We start from the raw sequence: 23227 nt of genomic DNA on the forward strand, positions 1-23227 counted from the left end.
AGCAGCTCTGCAGGCAGGGCAGGAGGGCACGAGGAAGTGGACAATGAGAGCCTTCCCGTCTAGTTCTCTCCGCTGCTGTCAGACTGATTGATGGGGAAGCGGGGCTGCTCACGTGGGCTGGGCCTCTGGGAAGACTATCGAATGTTTTTTCTTGTGTCTTTATTATAGTCCTGAGTTTTCAAACTCGAATGTGAAATGACTGAGTTATGCTGGACTCAGAGGGAACGGTCCACTCATACCCGTCCTCTTCCCCAAACTCTATTATTGTTTATCTTAGTTACCTACAAGAGGCCTCTCTAACACATCATCTTTCTCCCTCTTCCCTCAGGTTCCTTACTATTAATCTACTGGGTGCCCTGTGCAAGGTGCTAGGGGTGCCAGCAGGAGAGGGCAGCCCATGCGCTCATGGAGCTCCAGGTCAAGACAGACCAGAGATGAGATGATCTGGAACCCAATACAAAGTGCAGGGGTGGGGTCCCTGCAGAGGGAACTGCAGGAGGGCTGTGCACGGGGCGCTGGTTGGGGGCTGTGCGCTGGAGAAGACCACCCAGCTGTGGGTGGCGATGCCGGTTATGGCTGGTTCCAAAAAGAGTTCCTGCCTTCACATGTGACCTAAAGTTTCTTCCAAACAGCATAGTCTCTAAGTATGGCAGATGTTTGGGGATGTTTTTTTGGTGGTTTTTTTACTCCGTCCCAACCCTTACCCCAGCACCACTTTAAAGCAGAACACAGGCTATCTTATTGTGTTGTGGAAGTTATTCAAGGGATCCTTAATCCTTATGTGTCAAGTATTTGCCTATAGAATAAATTAATGATGCCTTGGAATTATTCTTTGGTGTTTTAAAATGCACATAGGGGCTCTTGGGATGAATTAAAAATTGATTTAAGAGCACTTATGTCTTGATATTTCCTCTCTCCAAGGGAACCAGAAGTACAACTCTGGTGTATTTGGGGGTGGGGGGCATCTGCAGAACTTTTTGACCTTAAAAGGTACCACCTCCTTCTCTTCCTCTCCCAGCACTTAGCACAGTGCCTTGGTGTGTAGTAAGTCCAGAGCACGCTCACGCTTTTCACCCGTCCCTTTAGTCTGCATGCCACTCCTGCCTGGGCAGCAGGTGTGATAATGGGGGGGGAGGCAGCAGGAGGCCTGCGAGTGTGGTCTTTTCCTGCCTGTGTTCTCCAAGGCGTGAGAGAATCGTGAGGACTGAAAGTGTAAGCCCACTCTAGGGCCCCAGAATTGCTGGCCTGTTATTGGAGGGTCCACTGTCATTCCTGGCCCAGGCCCTTGATTTACAGGAACTAGCTGTTGGATGTAGTGACTAAGGTCTCGAGCCTCACCGAGTGCTCCAGCCCCCTCCTTGGCTGAGGAGCCCCCGTCTGCAGGTTGTCTGGGTTAAACATCAAAAAGCTACCTCTGGAATCTGTTTCCTGGCTCGGCCATCCTCCCATGGGTTCCCCTAGGGTGGAAACAGTGACTCTGTGAGTGAGCACTTCAGGTTTGAGAAGGATCCCACTTAGGCACAGGCTCAGTGGGAAAGGGGCATGAGATCATTTTGTTCCCATTTTAGTTGCTGAAACCCTTTGTTTTTCTGGAATTGGCTGGCCTTTACTTTTCCTGAGTGCCGGGCGATAGTTTCCCTGTAAGCTATCGTTTTGAGTCTATCAAGAATGTTGGGCTTGCATGCATGTGTGTCCTCGTGTGCATATTTACACACACAATTTTTAAATTGCAGACTTGAGCTAGGGGAGGAGCAGAAGAGACATAGCAAGAGATGAGGGACTACAGTATTTCCTTTCTTTGGTACGTGCTACTGTGAGTCCGTCCTGCACGGTGTACGGGTGCAGGCTCTCCCAAACCGGGTTAAAATGTTGTTTGATGTCCTGGTGTCAATGTTTGGCGGTTGTAACTGAAAAATGATAGCTTTGTCTGCTAGTAAGATTACCTCAGAAAAGGGTCTTTTTGGAATGGCATGCTCTTGCTCAAGTTATTAGGCAAGGAGCATACTTTCCTTATTTGGTCAAGATGGTATTGGTAAGTGTGTGGGAAGGGCTGGGAACCGAGATGCACTGCTCATGGCTCCATACGCTGTCTACCTCTTTTTGTGGCCAGTGGATGTCTTGACCGCTCACTGAATGAGCGGAGTTCTCACAAGGAGGGTAGAGTAATGAGGCACCTGAAGGAGAAGATGTGAGGCACCCGGGCCTCTGTATCCAGCTGAGGAAGGAGGTGGCCAGACGTTCCTCTGAGTTCTGCACACGTGTCTGGGCTTCGCTTCTTTCTCAGCAGTTCAGGAAGACTTACTGAGATTGTTCACCTTAACAGAATGTGCCCCAGGAAATAGGCCTGCCAAGCATGGAAGAGGAAAGACCAATGAGTTCGCAGAAACCCAACACCAGCTTTTCCCAGAGTGACGGGCAGTATCGGAGGTCAGCGCGGCCTCACAGGGCTCTCCCAGGGCGTGGACTTTTTTTTTTTTTTTTTTGAAAACAAGATGTATTTATAGATGGTGCCCCAGGGGCCAGAGCTGGTAACTATTCCCTGGCAGGCAGGCCCCACCCTCAGACAAGCACTGGGCTCGCTGCACAGTTTCACTGCTGTCTTGAGCTGGGTCTGAGATGACAAGTCCTGGAGGTCCTTGTCACTGACCTGAATCTCTCTGTAAGGAAGATTGCTTTACTCCGTGACATGCATAGAGAAGAATATGTGAAATGTATGGGAATAGTTTGAACATCTGGGAAGCGAACAACCAGGCTAAGAAATCAACATTACGAATATCTTAAATGTCTTAGACGCTCCCCCATCGCCTCAGAGTTTGTGATAAGCATCTCAATTTTTCATTTTAACTGAGCCTTGGTACCTATGTATGCGTTCCTAAACAATGCAGATGTTTGATATCTTTTTCGTTTTGAAAAGCTGAGTACCAAGCACAAACACAGCTTTGGGAAAGGTCCCTGTTGAAACTGGCGAAGGCTCCCAGGCGCAGCCTGGGGCTCTAGAACAGTTATTAACATTGCTGGCTGCAGAGTCATACTCTCCACCATAAGAGCTACATGAAGCCAATTTTCTCGTTGGTCCTTGCCCTTGTGTATCGCTTTGTAAATGGCATTGCCACTCACAACCCTCTTCACCAAGGGCTTGTAGAAAGTTCAGAGAGAAAGATAAAAAGGGACTCCTTATATTAATTAAGCCGGGGTCCTTAACCAGAGGTACAGAGAGATTTCAGGGGACTCTGAACCCTCTGAAACTGAATCTATTATGTTCTTCTGGGGGAGAGGGTCCATCATATTTCCAGAGGGGTTTATGGACCCTCCTTCCCTGTAAGGATAAGGAAAAATGTGGCCAATATGATAGGTTGTGTTTTTTTGTTTATTTTTTAAAATGAATCCTGGGACTGTTAAATTCCTTGAAATGTGTGTGAGTCCGCTTGTGTGCAAGTCTGCGCTGGCTTTTTACCTGTGAGCATACCTAACTTTGGAAAGGGAAAGTTGTGCCCTGGACTGTCCAGGGCAGAATCCTTGACCATTCTGTGGGTGGCCTAGCAGGCTTTGCATTTTCTCTGAAATCTGCATCTTTTACTCTTGACCCAGAGTAACTGAAATGCTAAAACGGGGGAAAAAAACTGGAATGGTTGCTGTAGTTTCAAAACAAATGACCTCACTGCCTAAATTCCACTTCATGCAAAAGAAACCCTAACTTTTCCCCCTTATAAATAATCATGGACCTTTGGGGAAACAGATCCAAATACCCATTTAGCACGGGTGGGGGCAGATTTGTCACTGCTGAAGGAAACTCCCTAGAAACAGAATATGACTATTGTTACACCAACTTTGTAGTTACTTCCTAAGAGATGGCAATTTAAATTTATCATGACTGACATTCACTTCTTCAAAGTAGGCGAGTAATTACGCTTTGTATAAGCTGACTTAACGGGAGGTACTTTCAGCTTGTTCCAGCAATGTAGGGGAATTTCGGAATTCTCTAGCTGAAGAGTTGAGTCTTATTCCATCTCTGCTCTTTTCATGGATGAGTTGATGGAAGACGTGCAAGGTTAGGTGTGATCTGACCAAGGTTGCATTGATTTGTCAGGGTCAGCTGGAACTAGAACCCCAGGGGAAGAGGTAACTATTTACACGATTATGGCTTAAATATATAATTAGATGACGATTCATTAAAAAAAAAAAAATAACCAGAAGGGTCATTTTCTAAAGACTCAGCATTTTGATCATCCATTTCATTTTAACAAAATGACCAATGACAAGTCTTAGCCCCCCTCATCTTTGAAATGTACCACTTCTTGTGGTCCCCAGGCATTTCCCTGGAGGGTTCTGGTCTCTTGGGTCTGTAAACCTGATGTATGGAAAAGGTGCTTTTGTTTTGGTTCTGTGCTGTTTATGTCTCATAAATTCAGAATTTTTAGGTCTTGAGGTTTTTCTCCACAGTTTTTAGATTTTTCTTCTTGTACTCAAATGTGAACAGTCCTGAGGTTTTTTCTTTCTCTCTCTCTTTTTCTTTTGTCTTTGAAGAAAACCAGGAGTTTCAGTTTGGCTCTTCAAAGTCCTTGGGGATTAAGGAGAGAGAACTAGGGGAACGATTAAGATTTGTCTCTTCTCCTCTGTTAAGAGCCAGAATGAATAAGAATAACATTTATTTAGAACCTGAGTTTCTTGAAGGAAGGTAATTTACAGGTAAACTTAAGCTCTTTATAGACTTGATTCTGGCATTCCTTTCCTGGACTCGCCATTACATGCTGCTGATTTTGGACAAGGCCTGTCTTTTCTGAGTCTTGGCTTTTCTCATCTGTAAAGGGAGGGGTTGGGCCTGATTATCTCCAAGGGCGCTTTGCAGCCGTACGTCTGGACTCCACACTGGGGGATTTGCAGAGAGGCTGTTCTGGAGCTGCTGCTGGTGACATGGTGCTTCTCCCGACATTGTGGGCAGAGGAGTTGCCATCTGTGTCAATACACAGTGCTCTGAGACCACTGGCTCTGCGTGGCGTTTTCCTTTTCTGCTCTCTTTAGAATCTGAAGCCCGTCGGTGTCATTCAATGCTGGGACAATGTTGCTTCCCTGCTCACGTGGCCGCCTGCACTGACTCGTGTCATTTGTCTCTTTTTTTGCCAGTGCGCTGCTGCAGGGTAACATCTGGACTGGGCTCCCGGACCCTTGGATGTTCGGCTGCCCGCAAGTTCCTGGATCGACTTGGCAAAAACAGTGAGTAATCTCCATGTTTCAACTTTGGAATCCGAGGGCTGGAGGGGTAGTGGCTAGGGAACAAAGTCTAGCTGATGGACCACCTCCCTCTGCAGACCTCCTTTGGCACGCCCACCTTCAGGAGCCTTAGAGATGGCAGCTGTGACTCCAGACACAGCCTTTCTGCCCCAACGGTCATATGGTCGGGGGCCTTCTGAATCTGCCTCCTGAGAGCTGCTTTGTTCCACCACCAGAGCCCAACTTACCAGTCTTGATTCTCTATCCCTGCTGGCCTACAGGCTGAGACTCTTTATGGTGGCAAGTGCAGTTGCTGAACTGTGCGGCTGACATCCTCTTCCCCAGGGTGTGTCTCCTCATCCATCACACCTGAGCCTCACACCGCCCCTGGTGCGAACCCCTTTTATTTTATTTTTTATTTATTTTTTTGGCTGCACCACGCGGCTTGCGGGATCTTCCCCGACCAGGGATTGAACCTGGGCCACCACGGTGAAAGCCCGGAATCCTAACCCCTAGGCCACCAGGGAAGTCTGCAAACCCCTTTTAGAGAGGCCTCCTCTGACCACCTCGTTTATAGACTCCTTCTCCCCACCCCCAGGTGTTCTGTCTCTTTCTCTCTCAGGCCCTTGCTTGCACCTTTCTTTGCACTTAACACAGGATAGGCCTCTTCAGTCGCGCGGTAGACCACCCATTCATCCGTTCATTCATTCAACAAATATTGATTATCTACTATGTGCCGGTGGCTAAGGTTGGCACAGTCTGTGCTCTCGTGCAACTTCCATGAAGAAAGAAAAAGACCAAGTGAAAACCTAAGTAAATGATCACAGTTCTGTCTGGGTAGACTTCTTTGTTCTAAATACTCTCAAGCACTGGCACCTGGGGATCTAGTTAAACTGCAGACCCTGATGGGGTTGGTCTGGGTGGGGCCTGCGAGTCTGTGCTTCTGTCAAGGTCCAGGTTGATGCCGAAGCTGCTGGTTTGTAGCTCACACTTGGAGAAGTAAAGGATCCCGATGCCCATGCGACTTGTCCTCGAGTGTGACTCTTGGCGAACTGCCTGAGGTGTGTGCCTGTAGAGCCCCCAGAGACCCGGCGGGAGTTTGTCTGGTACATCTGTCTCCCTCAGCCGTGGGAGGCTGAGTGGTTTGAAATACGAGCCCGACCAGAGAGTATGGGAGCCTGTTACCCTCCCCAGTGTCTGTGAGCTCGTACCTTGTTGTTGTGTGTTGCGGTGTTGTCAATGAAATCCTCCCTTAAATATGATGCTTTTCAGATTCTTGAGGTGGAATCCTGTGAGGTCTCCACAGTGTGCCTGTTTTGAAGTCAGCATTTCTGAAAATACTGAGGCTGTTTCTTGTTTTTAAGAGCAGACTGCCTCAGCTGGGCTAATGTGGCACTTTAAGTGGGTTGTTGAGAAGCAAGACTATATTGGAAGCAGAGAACTGACCACAGAAAGAGCAGGCAGAGCGAGGGCTCGAGGGGCTGGCAGGGGGGCTTAGGGCACTGCTGCCAAAGGGGGCGTCTTGAGTCCAGCTGGTGAATTGGCCCCTGGGGTGTTCTCTCGAGATGCCAGTGTGGTGTTGCCGGCTCAGCACTGTTGTACTGCCGCAGTCAAGCCTTTCGGAAATCACGTTTAGTTTTTACAAGGAGCCAGATTGATTCTCCACTAGTTAATAGTTCTAGTGGCCATTTATGGAGCACTTACGATATACTAGGTTTTGGGCAAAGCACTTGGCACATGGCCTGGTGCCTTTAACCTTCCCGATGGCTCACGAGGCAGGTAGTCACCTTTTTACAGAGGACAGGATTGAGGTCAGGGGTGACGAACTTGCCTGGGGTCACACAGCAAGTAGGCTCAGGATCCGGCCTGGTCTGTTGGCCTTTGGGCAGGGCCTTTTCTCCTCTTGCTTTTACCACCTGGATCATGACTAGAAAGGATTTTACTACTGGTGGCAAGAATGGTTTGCTGATTATTTGTGTTACTTTTCTTCTGTCTTGCCCTCATCATACCCCTGGGTATGGTGCTTCCCTGTGTGTCATCTTTAAAGTATTGCTTCTGTAGCACTTTCTTCCCTTGAGTTAGAGGAGGAGCTTGGCCAATGTGGGGCAGAAATGAACAGGGAAGAGAAGGGTACGTTTTGGAGGCCGACCTTTCGCCCCACCCTCGCTGGCTTCTCCCAGCCTCCCTGGGGACAGGTCTCTAGGGGCCCTGCAATGGCTGCCTGTGACCCCGAGAGTCAGGGCTACAACTTAGTCCTTGATGGTTCACAGCTGGAGGCAGAAGGTGAGGAGTAGTCAGGTTGATGGCATTGTTTTTGAAGACCATTTTCTGGCCACTTTGTGGGATTCCTGTATCTGACCATTTCCAAATAACCTTGTTCTGCTCAGGGTTATTTTGTCTACTCTGTATCAGATACACAATTCTAGAGCTTTATGGGTTTTAAGTTTTGAATTAGGTTCCTTGATTGTAGTTTCATATATATGCTGAGTGCGTGTATATACTGAGCCACTCACCAAATGCAGAATTAATTTGAATCCATATAACTAGGCTTCCGAGGCAAGGTGTGCACTCTGATTCTCATGTTTTAGGCAACGCAGGAACCGTACTATTTATTAGGCTTGTGTTGCAAACTCTGTGTTACTAAGTCCGTGTGCATCCCTCCCCACTGGAGTGGTAGGGTGGGCCCACCCATGGAAACATGGAATTGGATCTTAAAAGCAGCGCCTTTTCACTTCTTTAGGCTTTTGCATCCAGAGTTAAGGATCTGGAGCTGGTGGGAACTGGATTCACCTCCCAGATCCGTAGTGAGTAAACTTGTGCCCCTGTATGTTTACCTGGGCCTCAATTTCTCATACAGGCACCAATGTCTAGTGGGTTCTGTTTTCTGGGCCTGATTCCTCAACAGTGAAAGGAAGGAGGTGACTTTTACTTGGCAGGGAGAATGGTTTTAGATATGATGTTCTTGGAGCACTGTGTACTCATCCTGGCCGTTCGGTCTTCAAGGACTGGCTGAAGTGCCCCTTTCCCCCTGTGTCTGGCTGCATTCCCTCCAGTTGAGCTCTTTGCCCATGTCTGAAGCCAATTTCTTGGTCTGTAAAAATGAGCCCCTTGAGCACAGGGATTATGCTTCATCCAGCCTGTATCCCGGGGCCCAGAGCTCAGCCTTGGGCTCAATAAACATTTGTTAAATGAACCCAACAGTGTAATTTCCTTCTTCCATTGGCTTATCTAAAGCCAGTGTATCAGAAGAGCAGTGACTTAATAAGTACTGCTGATGAATCCCTGAGCAAACAGGGTGGTGCTAACAGTGGTCAAATGGGTCTCTGGTAATTACAGGCCTTCACAGGTAAACACAACGGTAGGTGTTTCCTTGCCTTTTGTGGACTTCAGAAGGCCTCCTCTCTGGGGTCTCCAGTTGTTTTCAGTAATGCGAGAGAGCAAACGGGGTGGAAGAGGTTGAATGTGTGTCTAAAAAAAGTACTTTCCTGTAACAGCTTTTGTTTGTAAAGTAAAAGTATATTTTAAAGAGATACAACGTTACAAGACTAACTTTGCAACCTGTTGATATTAAAGAAGAAAAGGAAAAGATGTATAAGAAGGGAAGAGAGTAGCTTCCCCCACAGAGTCTTTGCCAGTCAAAGTGTCCAGCCTTTTGGGCCTGTGTTTCATGCTATAGGGTTACCAGACTTGGGACTGTCTCCCCTCATTGTGAATTTTTCTTTTTAAAGTACATCTGGTACAATGTGACAAATTTTAGGATGCCAGGGGATGGAGACGCAGGCCCCTCCCCACTTCAAGTGCAGGGATAAACAGTATTCGGATACTTTGTGATTTGCCATCCTTGCTTCTTGCCTCTGCTTCAATGCAGGGGTCTGTCAATCCCTGTCATTCAAAACATCCCAGACTTAGAGCCACTATTGCTCACAGGGCACTTGGGGTTGGCGGGCACAGAAGGATTTTGCCTGCAACCTATGGCTGAGTACCCCTATCCAGCAAACCGGGATGTTCTAATCCATTGTATTACCTTGTCTGAAATTGTGGGTCCATGGTGACATCCGATCCCAACCCTTTTTCTCATTTGGGACCCTCAGAGGCATGTTTCTCTTTATTAAAAAAAAGAGAAGCCTAAAAAGCAAGGTTTCTAATTAAAGGAATGACTGACTGGGGATTTGGCAGTTTTTACACCTTTTCCCTCCTCACAGACAGAGCTTTTACCTGGTTTAAGAACAGTAAAGGATACTGTTGACATCGTTTAGTTTTTGTGAGAAGGGACAATATTTTCAAGGTGGTAGCAGGACTGTCTATAATGTACTCATGACCCTTTGTGTGTGAGAAAGCATATTTTTTAAAAACAAAATTAATATCGTGTAATAATGTTCTGTGTAATGTATTTTAAAAACTAACATCGTGGACATTGATCCCCTGCTAAAAAGAAATCTATCCCATATGGAAAGACCGCATATTATTTCTTTCTGTTAATTGTTACATACTTTTTACATGAAGAGTTAAGTTGTATGACCTTTCATCCTCCTGTTGCTGGCTGGGCTGCTTACCCTCCCTCTCCCTACTTTTTTTCTTTTGGGTAATATTGCAATGAGCATTTTTGTAACGTTTATTTATAGACCATATGGGCACTTCTGTAGAATTTTGAGGTCAAAAGATATGCACCTTTAAAAATTCACCTTTATTTATTTAGTTATTTATTTGAACCCAGGAAGCTGGCAGTTTATTTTAAACAAGTTAAGATTTGGAGTCACAAGTCCCAGTCCTGCCTCAAACAATTTGTACTTGACGTTTCTGGGCACCGTATGTCTTTCAAGTAAATGAGCTTCTGAGGTAACAGAGAAGCAATAGAGAAAACCAAGCATAAAAATTCACCTTTTAAGAAGATGATATACTTAGGTTCCCAATGACCTAAGGGCTGTCACTAGTACAGAATGTTGTTAATCTTAAATTTTTGTCATTTTGAAAGCTAAATATATAGAAGACTCCAAAAAAATATGGCCATGGCAGGTCTGGGAGTTCATAGGGCTTCAAACAAAGTCTAACTAGCAGGGGTTGCCAGGATGTCCTCTCTGGTTCTGTGTTTCAGCCTTCGAGGCCTCGTCTCTGGACTTACCCTGTCCTCTCCGCGGGCTCCTTTTCTCTGCGTCCCTCCCATTCTTGATTATGCCCAGTGGTGCCGAGTGTTGATAGATGGCTCAGGAGCATGTGTTCAAGCACGTGGGAGAGGGAAGATGTGGGTCAGGCTGGAGGTGGCTTCTTGCTGCCCAGGCAGCTGTGGCCTCACTTCCTTCTCCAGTTCCCCACCTCTGTTCCTGCTCAGAGGGAAGCTCCTTGGCACCCTTACTGTCGACGGCCATGCCGGGCTGTCTGCAGCCGGGGTCTCCCAGGCACCCAGAATTGCTCTGTGACATTTCAGGGGCACATTTCTCCAACGCAGTCATGGTTCCTCTTTGTCATTCAGCAGGCATCTGTGGCAGATCTTGTATTTAACAGGAGTGGATGATGACAGGATGATAAAAGGCTGATAAAATTCCCTGTAGGTGAGCTTTGCTGGTCTTCCCACCCTAGAACAGGCTTCTTCCTTTTGTATAGCAGCCGGCACCCTGTCTGGCTGATTCCTGCACCCTGGTGCTTAGGACAGACTCCCTTTTGGGCCAGAACCATTTCCAGTACAAGTCCCTGGTACCTAAATGCTCTTTGCTTTAGAGGTGACGCTCTCTATCTCTGGATAGCTCTCCTGGGCAGCCCACCTGGTGGGCTTCAGTTTTGAGTAGATGCAACGAAGATCATCAAAAGGAATGACAGCTCTTTTCTCCTGGGTCTGTCTTGGTTGGCTTTGACCTCTTGCCCCTGGAACTGCACCTGCACGGGGCACACACACTCTCCAGCTGTTGATAGAAGGAAGAAGTGGAAGCTCCAAATAGTCTCTGCTCAAAAACCTACCATCTTAACAGCCACGAGCCTCGGCACGGGCCTTACTAGTGAGACTGAATCATAGTTAGGACAGTAGCTGTTTTCCCCAGATGTTTTTTTCAATGGAAATATTTCAGTGGTAAACAAAATACCCTCACACGTCCTCCTGAGAGCAGAGGCAGTCAGTTAAGTAGCTCCCATGATGTAGCTGGAGCGCATCACTGCACCCATGGATTACACTTGGCGGTGTGTCCTTCGGCCAGCTGCATGGCTCCCAGGAGATGGAAGGGGCAGTTGCGTGGGGAAGATGTTAGGGAGGAGGGCAGGGGGTGATCCTTGTGCAGCAGCTGAATTTCCAGGGCTGGGTTTGGGCTTTGCTGCCTTGAGGTCACAATCCACCTGCTGCTGCTTGGACCTGCAGTGGTGAGCATGACTCAGGAATCTGGAAGGGGGCCGTGGTGACCTCACTGCTGCATCCGAGGCAGCGCGAAAGCCCTCTGGGGTGGGCGTGGTTGCTGGAGGAGCCGTCACTGATGAAGTGGATGTGATGTGGATGCTGGTATTCTGGATCACTGGGGTTTGCCAATTACTTAGTAACTTGGGAGACATTTTTATTACTAAAAAAAGAAAGAGCTGTGGTGGCAAAGTACTGTCCAAAACAAGGGCGGATGATACTAAATGAGCTCAGTCTGACACGGAGGTCGTTGGTTTTGTGAATTACTTACCTTTAGAGATCTCATGGTCCAGGGCCAAGCTTTTTCCAGGGGTGCCCCAGGGGCTTCTAGGAGTTTAAGAGGTGGACCGTAGGCTCCACTAATCCCACTTCTCAGAAAGGATGAAAACCCACTCATTTCCAGATGAGGGAAATAAGGTCTGAATTAGTTTTCTATTGCCACTGACACAAATGACCGCAAACACAGTGACTTAAAATACCATAAATCTGTTTTATCTTATGATTCTGTATATGAGAAGCCTGATATGAGTCTCAGGGAACTAGAATCAAGGGCTGTGTTCCTTCTGGGGGCTCTGGAGGAGAATCCATCTCTTTGCCTTTTCCAGGTTCTAGAGGCCACCCACTTTCCTTGGCTGGTTTCCTCCATCTTCAAATCCAGCTACATTGTAATCTCCCTCTGACCACAGCTGGGAAAGGTTCTCTGCTTTTAAGGACCTTTTTTTTTTCTATTGGACCCACCTGGATAATCCAGGCAAACTCTCCATCTCACGATCCTTAAATTAATCCCATATGCAAAGTCCATTTTGCCATGTAATGTAGCATATGCATAGGTTCTGGAGATGAGGACATAGACAACTTTGGGTACCATTATTCTCTCTACACGCAGGTCAGACGAGTGTGGTAATTTATCAGGTTTGCATGGAGGTTAGTGGCAGAAGTCAGCCCAAGGATCCAGGTTTCCTGACTGGTCAGGGCCCAAGTCTTTTCCTTCCCGCCGTTTGCCACATTGCATTATGCCTGGCAGAGGTTGAGTGGTCTCTGTCACAGGCTGTACTCTTCACTGCAGGCAGTCTGTCCCTGGATAAGAGGCGGTGGGCATGAGGAGAACAGAAGGAGCCACCGTTTCCTGTGGGGAAACGGGGCAGCAGCATGGGAGCAAGGGGTGGGTGACTATGCTCTCCATGTTACCTTTGTGGGTAGGAGATCGTGGGGACTCTTAATCCCGTTGTATTGGTAGTCTGTTCTTGTCAAGGCTTCTGTGCCAAGGAACAGAGACACAGGTGAGTGGAGTGCGGTCTATGGAGCTGTTCAATACGGCTGCTGGCTGCCGCCAACCTTTACTGAGGACTTGGTGTGTGACTGAGAGGTACCCACCAATGCACTCGTTCATGCTCTGAGAAGCTGCTCTGGGATGTTTCTGTCCAGTGCCACCACATTCCTCCTTATCATAGACCAGATCTGCTCCTCTGTCCACACTTCCTATGGAGACCTCATACCTGAAGCTTCCCTCTGTTCTGCTCAGCGCCTCACAGCTTCCTGGCTCAGTCTGTGTGTCTCAATTTCTGATTCCTGGGAGATGAATCTGAAGGGCTGAGCTCGGCCAGGTGTTGACTTGGAGGTGGAAGAGGGGCACGGTCACCTGGGTCTGTGGGTGAGTAGATGGTGACAGATGAGTTTACTATGCAGTGGGGGCCTCGCCTTATTCAGCCGATGTTACTGTGCAAATGCTTTGCAAGTTGAATTTGAATTCGTTTTAAAAGACTTTATTTTAAAATAATCTCGAACATACAGAAAAGTTGCCGGAATACAAAGAACTCCTATATAGCCTAAGCTTAATTCATCAATTATGAATATTTTGCCACATTTGCTTTATCGTTCTCCATTGCATATTATCTTTTTTGAACCATTTGGAAGTTACACACATCATGCCACTTGACCCCTGAATAGCTTCAGCATGTCTTTCCTAAGAACAAGGACATTCCTCTTTGTAATTACAGTTCAATTAGTAAAAACAGGACATATGACATTGACTTACTATTATTGAATATACAATTCATACCCAAATTTTGCCACTTATGACAGTAACGTCCTGTACAGCCATTCTTCCCCTGACCTAGGACTCAATCCAGGATCATGCACATTTTATTCAGTTGTCACGTCTCTGTCATCCCCTTTAACTGGGAATGGTCCCTCTGCCTTTTTTCTTTTTTTGTCTCTGATGACATTGGCTTATACTCTTAAAAAATGTCCATTACTTCCCAGCAATTTGGATTTGTATGATAATTCCTCACTAGGAGATTCCCCATGATTGGATGAGTTTCTGTCAGAATGCTTATAAATGATGTTTTGCATCTTTCTGGGTGTATCACATCAGGAAGTGCATGATGTCATTTTGTCCCCACACTGGTGACCTTAGCTTTGACCCTTTGGTTAATGTGGTGTTGAGCTTGTATAACTCAATCTACGTGTCGCAGAGGAGGTGAGCGTTTAAAGAGGACCACCTCCTCCTTTAAAGTTACGTCTGGTTTGCAAGTGGTTTTTGTAGATGGGACTTTCCTGAAGCGGGCACCCTTGTTCTCTTCAGGGTGTGCTCCTGAATGTAGGTGGAAGGGCTGATGTCCTCAGAGCCCACAGAGAGGAACAACTTGCCTGAGGTAGGAACAGAGCGTCATCTCTGCCCTTGTGGCAAGAGTAAGGTCTACCCTGGAGACAGAAGTACAAGAGCCTGTGAACGTTGAGGTCCCTTTGACTACATCTGGCTGTCCTGGCTGCCTCCTAATTATCTAGGAGCAGAAAAGACAGATGAGGATGTGGAGAAATCTCTTCTCTGCATGTGCTTGCCAGTTCTCTAAATGCAAAAGATGATTGTCCAGGCTGCTGTCACTGCATTTCTCTTTTGACAGTCTCTTCTCTTCTGACATTGAGCTGCTTGGGTTTGGTCAGCTTGCATGATGTTTGCATATCGGGCGTGAAAGCTCCCGGACTGATTATGGGATTCCTAAGACCTAGATGGTTGCTCCTGGACCATTATGGGACTATGGGATTCCTTTGTAGATGTGATTCTCAAGACTCAGGAGGCTGCCATATGGGAAAGATGTGCTGTTTAGAGCTCTGGACATTTTCAGTTTGATTGTGGCCAGTATTACCTTGATTTAAGCTTCTCAAACTTGTACTTTATGAACTGTTTCATATTGGACATTTGACCTTGCTGACCCCTAGAACTGTTGTTCCCACTTCTTATTAGGAAGCAAACGACATGACCACATGCAATCTATTTTAGGGACAGTAAAATGAAATAAAAAATAGGGGAAAGGTACTTTTAAAAAGGAAATATAATAAATGATCACAAATACTCATGAGTAACAGTACATCTTGACTCTCCTACCTAGTATGCTGCTAAAATTTGGGGGGAACATATACAGGGGTATGACACAGCCCCTGACCTCAAGGATGTGGCCTGCCTTTTAAAGGGAGTGTTATAAAGATTAAACTGATTTGTGGATTCATTTTTTTTCTCGAATAGTGTTTTGATTTGTTCTGGGTAGTTGTAATGCCTGAACTTATTTGTGGGGTTATCTCTGCATGACTTGGGACACATTTGTCCATGTCATCAGAGGAATTGTGACGGCAGGCTTTCACCACATCCCAGAGACAGCTGGTTGGAAAAATAAATATGTCTGGCTATATATTCCCAGAGGTTGTGCTTATGCCTGAATTTAAGTAAAACTTATAGGCAGCCTTAGGACAACTAGATTTGGAGACATTCCATCTTCCCCAAAAGAATGTTAATAATGTAATTCCTTATCCTGTGCCTTGGTATCAGCAAAAACTTCTTAGAGTTGTGTATGTTCTTAAGTTTTAAAGACACTGATAGATGTCATTTGCTTTTCTACCTATGGAATTTTTGCTTGAGGAAGGGGCTTTGGCCAGGTATGCATCACCTTTTTCACACTGAGTCCTCTGCAGCTGATACTGAGATGCTAGATAAATGTGGTCTGGTGGTGGTCGTGTTGGGGAATAGGTGATGGGGAGAGTATGGGAAGGGAAGCTGAGGTTGATGGACGAGGACTAAGATGTCCAGGAGATGTGAAGAGTAAGGTTTTGAGAAGAGCTAGAACGAATTAAAACTAATATGCTGAAAAAGCAGTGTTGCCTCATTTACTTTGGTATCTTCCAGGAAGGAGGAATTCAGTATGAGCAAGTTAGCTAAATAATTGACGTTTCCCCCAGTTACAGGCGAAACTATTCTGTTTTTCTTGCAAATGTCTGAAGTACATTATAAACTTTCCCTCTTAAGAAGTAGTAGATAAGTATCATAATTTTATCTTTTTCCCCTTGTGACTCGGAATTCTGTGCTGACTTCAAATACTAGCTACTCTACAGCCTGTTAGGGTACGTGGGTTGCTCCCCTCTCTCTGATATGTCGTCTCTCATTTGACCATCTGCCTCAGGAACCCCTGTCTCTGCACTGTTCTGATAGTACCATGGCTTCAGGCAGGACTGAAAGGACCCAGGATGTACCCAGTAACCAAGGTGGTATCAGTAGATTCTGGCTCCTAGGAACTGCTCTCTTCCGTGACCTCAATCAAGCACATGGGCTTAGCGATGGTTTTTAGTTTCTGCTTGGAGGCTTTTTCTCATTGCCCAGGGTTGATGGATGGCTGTTCTGTTCCTGGGTCCTAACTTACAGAGGCATGATGATATGGAGAGGCCAAGGCCATTGAAAGATGATTTTTGTTACGTAAATTTCCTGAGAAGAGGGACCATGCCACATAGGAGGCATCAGGGTAGTCAGGAGGCAGAAGACAGGAGGGAGGAGAAAGCCTTGGCCAGAGCCTTTATCGGGGTTTCCACAGGAAAAGCAAGGCAGGGCAGAGTAAACGGTTTCAAACTGGCTAGTTTGAATAATCCTGGTGGGCTTTGGGCAATAGGGGTGGTCTCTAGGTTCCTGGTACCTGGCCCTTGGTGTGTGAGAGTTGGATAAAGGAAGTGACGGGGGGGATGTAGACTGTGGATTGGTTGGCTTGTATATGAGCCATGCTCCTGGCTGAGACTTCGCTGTCTTCTAAGAAGTGGCCGGCCCTGGGAGAGGGGTGGTCTCCCACGAGGACTGTAAAGCCCCAAATGCCAGAGCATCAAGAATATGGAAAAGAGGAAAATAGTTCATGTACTTGACCCTGTGATGAACGGATGCCACGTAGACAAATCCAGAACCTAAGACAACACAGTGATAACAGTGGCCTTGTAATAGATGGACCACGGCTGCCAACTGCCCGACTTCCAGATGGCTGTCAGATTACTTTGGGGTCATTGCCACCCTTGGCTTTAACTCTGTAGTGCTTGGAGCTTTATGACACCGGGAGCCTCACTTCTCCTTTCTGCTAGAAAGTGGGGTCTCCATCATCAGTTGAGAGTGTATCCTGTGTTCTTGTTCGGGAATGTACTTCAAGGTAGATGAAGCCTCATTTCACGAGGGGGAAATAAATAAATAACCAGCCTCTGAGAATTGGGGTAGGGGAAAGCTGTGTTGGTGGGGAATTTGTTTTCCCTTTAATTTCTGGTATATATGTATATATTTCAATAAATGGCTAAATGTCTAACACATTGTCATTTTATGAGCAAGCTAAGTTATCCAAATGCATCTTTCAACTTTTATTTACTATGTTAAGTAATTGGTGCTATTACAGATACATTAGAAAATTCAGATCAGTAGAAGAAAATAAAATTGCCCTCATAATCCTGCTATCTGGAGAGATATCCTCTGTTTTATTTTTTTATCTTACTTCATTTTTAAAATAAATTTATTTATTTATTTATTTTTGGCCACGTTGGGTCTTTGTTGCTGCGCGTAGGCTTTCTCTAGTTGCGGCGAGCGGGGGTTACTCTTCGGTGCACAGGCTTCTCATTGTTGTGGCTTCTCTTTGTTGCAGAGCACAGGCTCTAGGCATGCGGGCTTCAGTAGTTGTGGCTTGCGTGCGCAGTAGTTGTGGCTCGCGGGCTTTAGAGCGCAGGCTCAGTAGTTGTGGCCCACGGGCTCAGTTGCTCCTCCACATGTGAGATTTTCCCGGACCAGGGCTCGAACCCCTGTCCCCTGCACTGGCAGGCGGATTCTTAACCACTGCACCACCAGGGAAGTCCCATCTCTGTTTTAAAAGTAATTAATTCTTCAGTATATAACTTTCCTTTTGTAATTTTTCCCAAACATTTTCCTTCATTGCTTCCAGAAATTTTGAAATTCTAAATTGTGAAATTTCCAAAAATTGTGAAATTCATAAATGAAAATGTGCAAATAAGGTTTTATTTTGCATTGATCTATCCCAAATAATTGCCTTCTGTTATGGTGGAATTCTTGTAATCACAGAGAACTTTGTCAATTCTGAAGTCTGTGATGACCCTTGGCAGGTGATCTGAGGTGGTCCTTTGGAAAGTGCAATAGCCCAGGACGATGTTCTGGCCACCTTCTAACTGTGTTACACTGGAGCACTCAGAGTGCTGGTGCAGCCTTCCTGTTGGGGTGGAAGAAGGATTGGAAATCTGGAAATAACTACTTGCATTTGCCTGTGTTCCCTTCTGCCTTCTTTGGAACACTGGGTTAGGATGTTTGTAGCTGGAGAGCCAGTTAATGGGTATAAATCACGATCTGGGAAGTCTGGTTCCTGAGCAGCTGTTGGCCAGCTGCAGCACTGGTAACTCAGCAAACAGTAAACTTTCATCTGAGAATCTTCACTTGTGACAGAAACGGCAGAGCCACGCTGCCCGACACTTGTCACCCAGATCTGGGTTCAAACGTTGCCTCACCATCTAATGGCTGCGTGAGTGCAGGCCAGTTAGAAAGCTCCTGAGTTTCATTTTCCTCACCTGTAAAATGCTGGTAACCTACCCACCTGGTAGGGTTGCTGTGAGAAGGGCACTAAACAAGGTAATGCAGGTGAAGCATCTGTCCCCACGCCTGGCCCATAATAATCGTGTAGTAAGTTACTGTCTTCCCATCCTCCCTTGGTATGTTTTTTGTTTTTTTTTTTTTTAAACAAGTGTAGGATGAGTTTGAGCATGTTACTGTCAGGAGCGAATCTGTTCTAAGCTTACCTTACAAAAATTTCTCCCAAATCTACCCAGCGTCGCCCCTCTTACTCTCCCAGGTAATAAGCTGGTCCATCACAAGGTGGGCGAAGTCTAATGTAAGGAAACAGCACTGAACCTCCTTGTCTACAAGAAGAGAGGATGCTGGTGAGGAAGGCTGTTTTTAGATCTGTCTGAATTAGCCCTCCCCACCCCCGTCAGGGTGACGCTGCCATTCCTTTATTGCCAGGAGGACAAATGGTGGGAGGCCAGAGGGAAGCAGACCAGCCAGTAGGTGTCACGGGCACTTTTATCCTCAGTGCTTTTAGCATCTTCAGTTATCCCAGGGGGTCCTGAGACCCCTGAGCTGGTGTGTTCCCTCAGAGCTGGGGTGGGCGTGGCCAAGGGGGTGCCCGGCCCTGGAGCCTTCATTCAGGGCTGACCCTCCCTAGGGCTGAGGTCCCGGGCTCTTGGCAAAATTGAATTACAGCCTCTGCTTATGGCTGGACCTCAGCTGGCAGGGTCTTGGGGGTTTTAAACAAAAGCATGAGCCTCTCCAGAAGTGGATTAGGGAGATGTCCATTCAAGCAGGGGATTTGTACACGTTAATTCTCAGAGCAGATATCTGACTGTGAAAAGGACCTTGTGACCTTATTTAGAAAAAAGGCTGCACTTTGTTAACCTTTATTCCCGTAAGAAGGAAAAATCATTACATGGCAGAGGTTCAGGCCCCATAGGAGATTTTTCTGGATGATTCTCCATTTTAAGAGTTATGCTTCTACAGATAGGATAAAATTCTCAGGACTTCTGACTGTCCCCACTGCATGTTCTTTTTGTTGGGGGAAAAAAATCCATATTTCTTTCCTATCCTAGGCTTTTGTCCCTTCCTTCCCAGTCGTAGCAGATAAGAATTAAAAAAATTTTTTAAAGGAAGAGGAAAAAAGACAAACATTTGAAAAGACATTGCCCTGTCTCCCACTGCTCCCCATCCCCCCACCCCCATGCTTATTCAATACAGGTACGTGGTGAGTAGATTATGAGCCGATTCGCAGAAAGGCAGGTGCACGAGTGATGTGGGCCCCTGACGTTCAGGCAGCTCAGCTCCTCTGAGCCTGCCTCAGATGCCACTCCCTCCTGACGCCTTCCCCAGTCACCCCACCCCCAGCTGGACTCTCCTCCCTCTCTGTTCCTGTAAGGCTGTTGACATCTATTTCCAAGAAGGCAATATGGGGTAAAGGAGAGTGCAGCAACATGGAATTGGAAGACCTGAGTCCAGATGTGGGCTTCACCACCTCCTAACTGCGACTCTGAGCTTCTGAGCCTGAACTTCCTTCACTGCACTTGAATTATACTGTGCCGGCTCGTCTCCCAGCTAGAAAACGGAAGCCCTGGAGGACAGGATGTTGTTCATCCTGTTATTTCCAGTCATTTATTTAGTCATTCATTTCTTTATACAATTACCCTCTTAGGACCCAAGAACAGAGAGATGAACATAGTGCATGTGGCACATGGTAGGAATTACAAGCTGCTCCTTCCCCCGCCCCTTCTTTTTCCTTGAGTGACGTGATCCACGTATAGTTGAGGGAGCTTTGGATATTTCTTCCCAGAGCATTAAGTAGAGAGGAGCAGAACATGGCCTGCTTGTTGACCCTGACAACACCACTTCCCTTTTTTTTTTTTTTTTTAATTGCATGAGAGATTCTTTAAATTCTGTAGTGCTTTACAGTTTTCCGAAGTTTCACGCACACGATTTCATATAATTGCGTAATAACCCTTCCCCCAACCTCTGCAGTGCACCTTGCCTCCGCCACCACTGGTAACCACTAGTTTGTTCTCTGTATCTGTGAGTCTACCTTTTTGTTTTATTCACTAGTTTGTTATATTTTTTAGATTCCACATATAAGTGATATCATACAGTATTTGTCTTTTTCTGTCTAACTTATTTCATTAGCATAATGCCCTCCAAGTCTATCTATGTTGCCACAAATGGCAAAATTTCTTTCCTTTTATGGCTGTAGTAGTATTCCATTGTGTGTGTGTGTGTGTATATATATATATATATATATATATATATATATATACCATGTCTTAAAAATATATATATACACACATTATTTTCCATGTTCTTTTCCATTATGGTTTATCATGGGATATTGAATATAGTTCCCTGTGCTATACAGTACGACCTGTTGTTTATCCATTTTGTATGTAATAGTTTGCATCTGCTAACCCCAAACTCCTAATCCACTTCTCCCCCGGATCCCGGCAACCAGAAGTCTGTTCTCTGTGTCCGTGAGTCTGTTTCTGTTTTGTAGGTAAGTTCATTTGTGTCATATTTTAGATTCCACATATAAGTGATATCATATAATATTTGTCTTTCTCTTTCTGACTTACTTCACTTGGTGTGAAAATCTCTAGGTCCATCCATGTTGCTGCAAATGGCATTATTTCATTCTCTTTTATGGCTGAGTAGTATTCCATTGTATATATGTACCACATCTTCTTTATCCATTCATATATTGATGGACATTTAGGTTGCTTGCATGTCTTGGCTATTGTGAATAGTGCAGCTATGAATATAGGGGTGCATGCATCTTTTTGGATTATCATTTTGTCTGGATATATGCCCAGGAGTGGGATTGCTGGATCATAGGGCAAGTCTATTTTTAGTTTTTTGAGGAACCTCCATACTGTTTTCCATAGTGGCTGCACCAGTTTACATTAGCAGCAGTGTAGGACGGTTCCCTTTTCTCCACATGCTCTCTAGTATTTGTTATTTGTAGACTTAATGATGGCCATTCTGACTGGTGTGAGGTATATACCACATCTTCTTTATTCATTCATCTGTTGATGGACATTTAGGTTGTTTTCAATTTACAATTGTCAAGGTATGGAAGCAGTCTTGGAAATGCCATTCCCATAGGAGGCTTTCCTACATTTAGTGGTAAAGTGAGACTTCCCAGTTGAAAATTTTCCTGCCCTCTGCCAGGGTAAGTAAGGGTGAGAAGGGGATCAGGGCTTACAACTTTTAATGAGATGGGTACAAATCGGGAGCAAGAGGCTGAATGCATGGAGCAGAATTTGAAGTGCCTCCTTAAATAGAAAGTGGACGTAGAGAAATATGAAATGCTGGGGTTTCAGACGGACACAGCTCTATCACCTATTCCACTGGAGAGGGTAAACTATTATTACTTTTCCTTTTTCCAGAAGCCATTTTGTGTGTGAAAGCCCTGAAGGACCACATTCCACTTAATCCCTTTTATTACCAAAATTGTACTTTGCAGTGAGGGGGTGTGTGGCTGGGGAGCCCTTTCAAGATTGGAGCCTGGAGGCATCGGGCTGGTTAATTGCATGTTTGTCTTTTGGCTTCTTTCCAGTCTTTCATCACAGATGACCCCTTATCTATAATTTTTAGGTTAAAAAAAAAGTCCTTTTCCTCTTTTGTGTGTTTTATGAAGCTGTTTGATAATGATCTAAGCACTAGCTTTGGAAAACAATTACAGTGGATGAAAAGGGTCAAGATAGATCCTATCAAAGATGTCAGCCCGTGGAGGCTGTGATTCCAGGCATCACCATGGTCAAGTTGACCAGCCTGGCCAGCTTAGCTGGGCCTCCTCTTCCTGACTGACTATCCCTATGGATGTCTTCCACAGCTGCTGGTGTTATCTGTGTGCAGAGAGAACTGCCCCATTTCCTGGGGTGAGGTATATGGGAGGCTTACTTCTCAGAAGGTCTACATGACTGTGGTTCACAAGTCTGGTGGTACCTGAGAACCACATGTACAGCTTAGAGAGAAATAACAGGGAACCCCATCTCCTAAGATTCTGGCTCACTAGGTTTCAGATGAGGATTGGAATTTGTCTTGTTAAAGAGTCCCCTGTGTGTCTAGGATGCTCAATCAGGACTGCGCATCACTGACCCTCCTCACCCTCACTGCTCGGAGTGGGCCATGGGTCCAGCCACATCTGCATCACCTGGGAGCTTATTAGAAATGCTACTCTCAGGCTCCACCCCACCTTCCAGCATCGGAACCTCCTGTTTAACAAGGTCCCCAGGAGATGCTTGTGCATATTAAGGTTTGAGAAGCTCCGCTCCCATATGGTCATGTGATATGATCACAGCTTGATTGTTCCTGGCGATGGAATATTGATTCTATACATTTATGTCTTTAGTTTACCAATGCCTTCCCTCTTGAGGATTGGGCTATGATTTGCATAATCTAATTTTTAAAAATTATGTGAATCACCTCTATGCATTATAACTAAGTTTTAGTTGTTTTGCCTTTTATTGTTGAGTACACACACACACTAATGTTTCATTTAAATATACTTAACCTGTAAAATGAACTATGTTCTGTAGCCAAAGAAGAAAGATTCTTTGTGCTCTACTTTCATTATTCCTGCCTCTCTTCCCTGTGCTGTGAAGCAGCCTCTGGCTGTTCACATGGAGGTGATTTGCTCCTCCTTTGGGCTATGATTTTCCCCTAGTGTCTGACTATTATTGCACTTGCCTCAGTGTGCCGGAATTTTTGTTTACAAAAATGAGACCCTACTTTTATTCATGGCTGCATCCCCTTTGTCTAGGGCA

At 45.8% G+C, this 23227-nt stretch overlaps 1 protein-coding gene across 3 annotated transcripts in view; it reads left to right on the top strand.

Annotated features, from left to right (window-relative positions):
* TLN2 (talin 2) overlaps positions 1–23227 on the top strand; it is a 456139-nt gene that overhangs the window by 78510 nt on the left and 354402 nt on the right. For all 3 annotated transcript variants that reach the window (XM_068552880.1, XM_068552889.1, XM_068552896.1), the window contains exon 2: positions 5122–5211. The gene's annotated coding sequence lies outside the window, so the exon portion shown is untranslated. The remainder of the gene's footprint in view (positions 1–5121; positions 5212–23227) is intronic.

The sequence above is a fragment of the Eschrichtius robustus genome, chromosome 1 (assembly GCF_028021215.1).
Source record: "Eschrichtius robustus isolate mEscRob2 chromosome 1, mEscRob2.pri, whole genome shotgun sequence".
NCBI lineage: Eukaryota > Metazoa > Chordata > Mammalia > Artiodactyla > Eschrichtiidae > Eschrichtius > Eschrichtius robustus.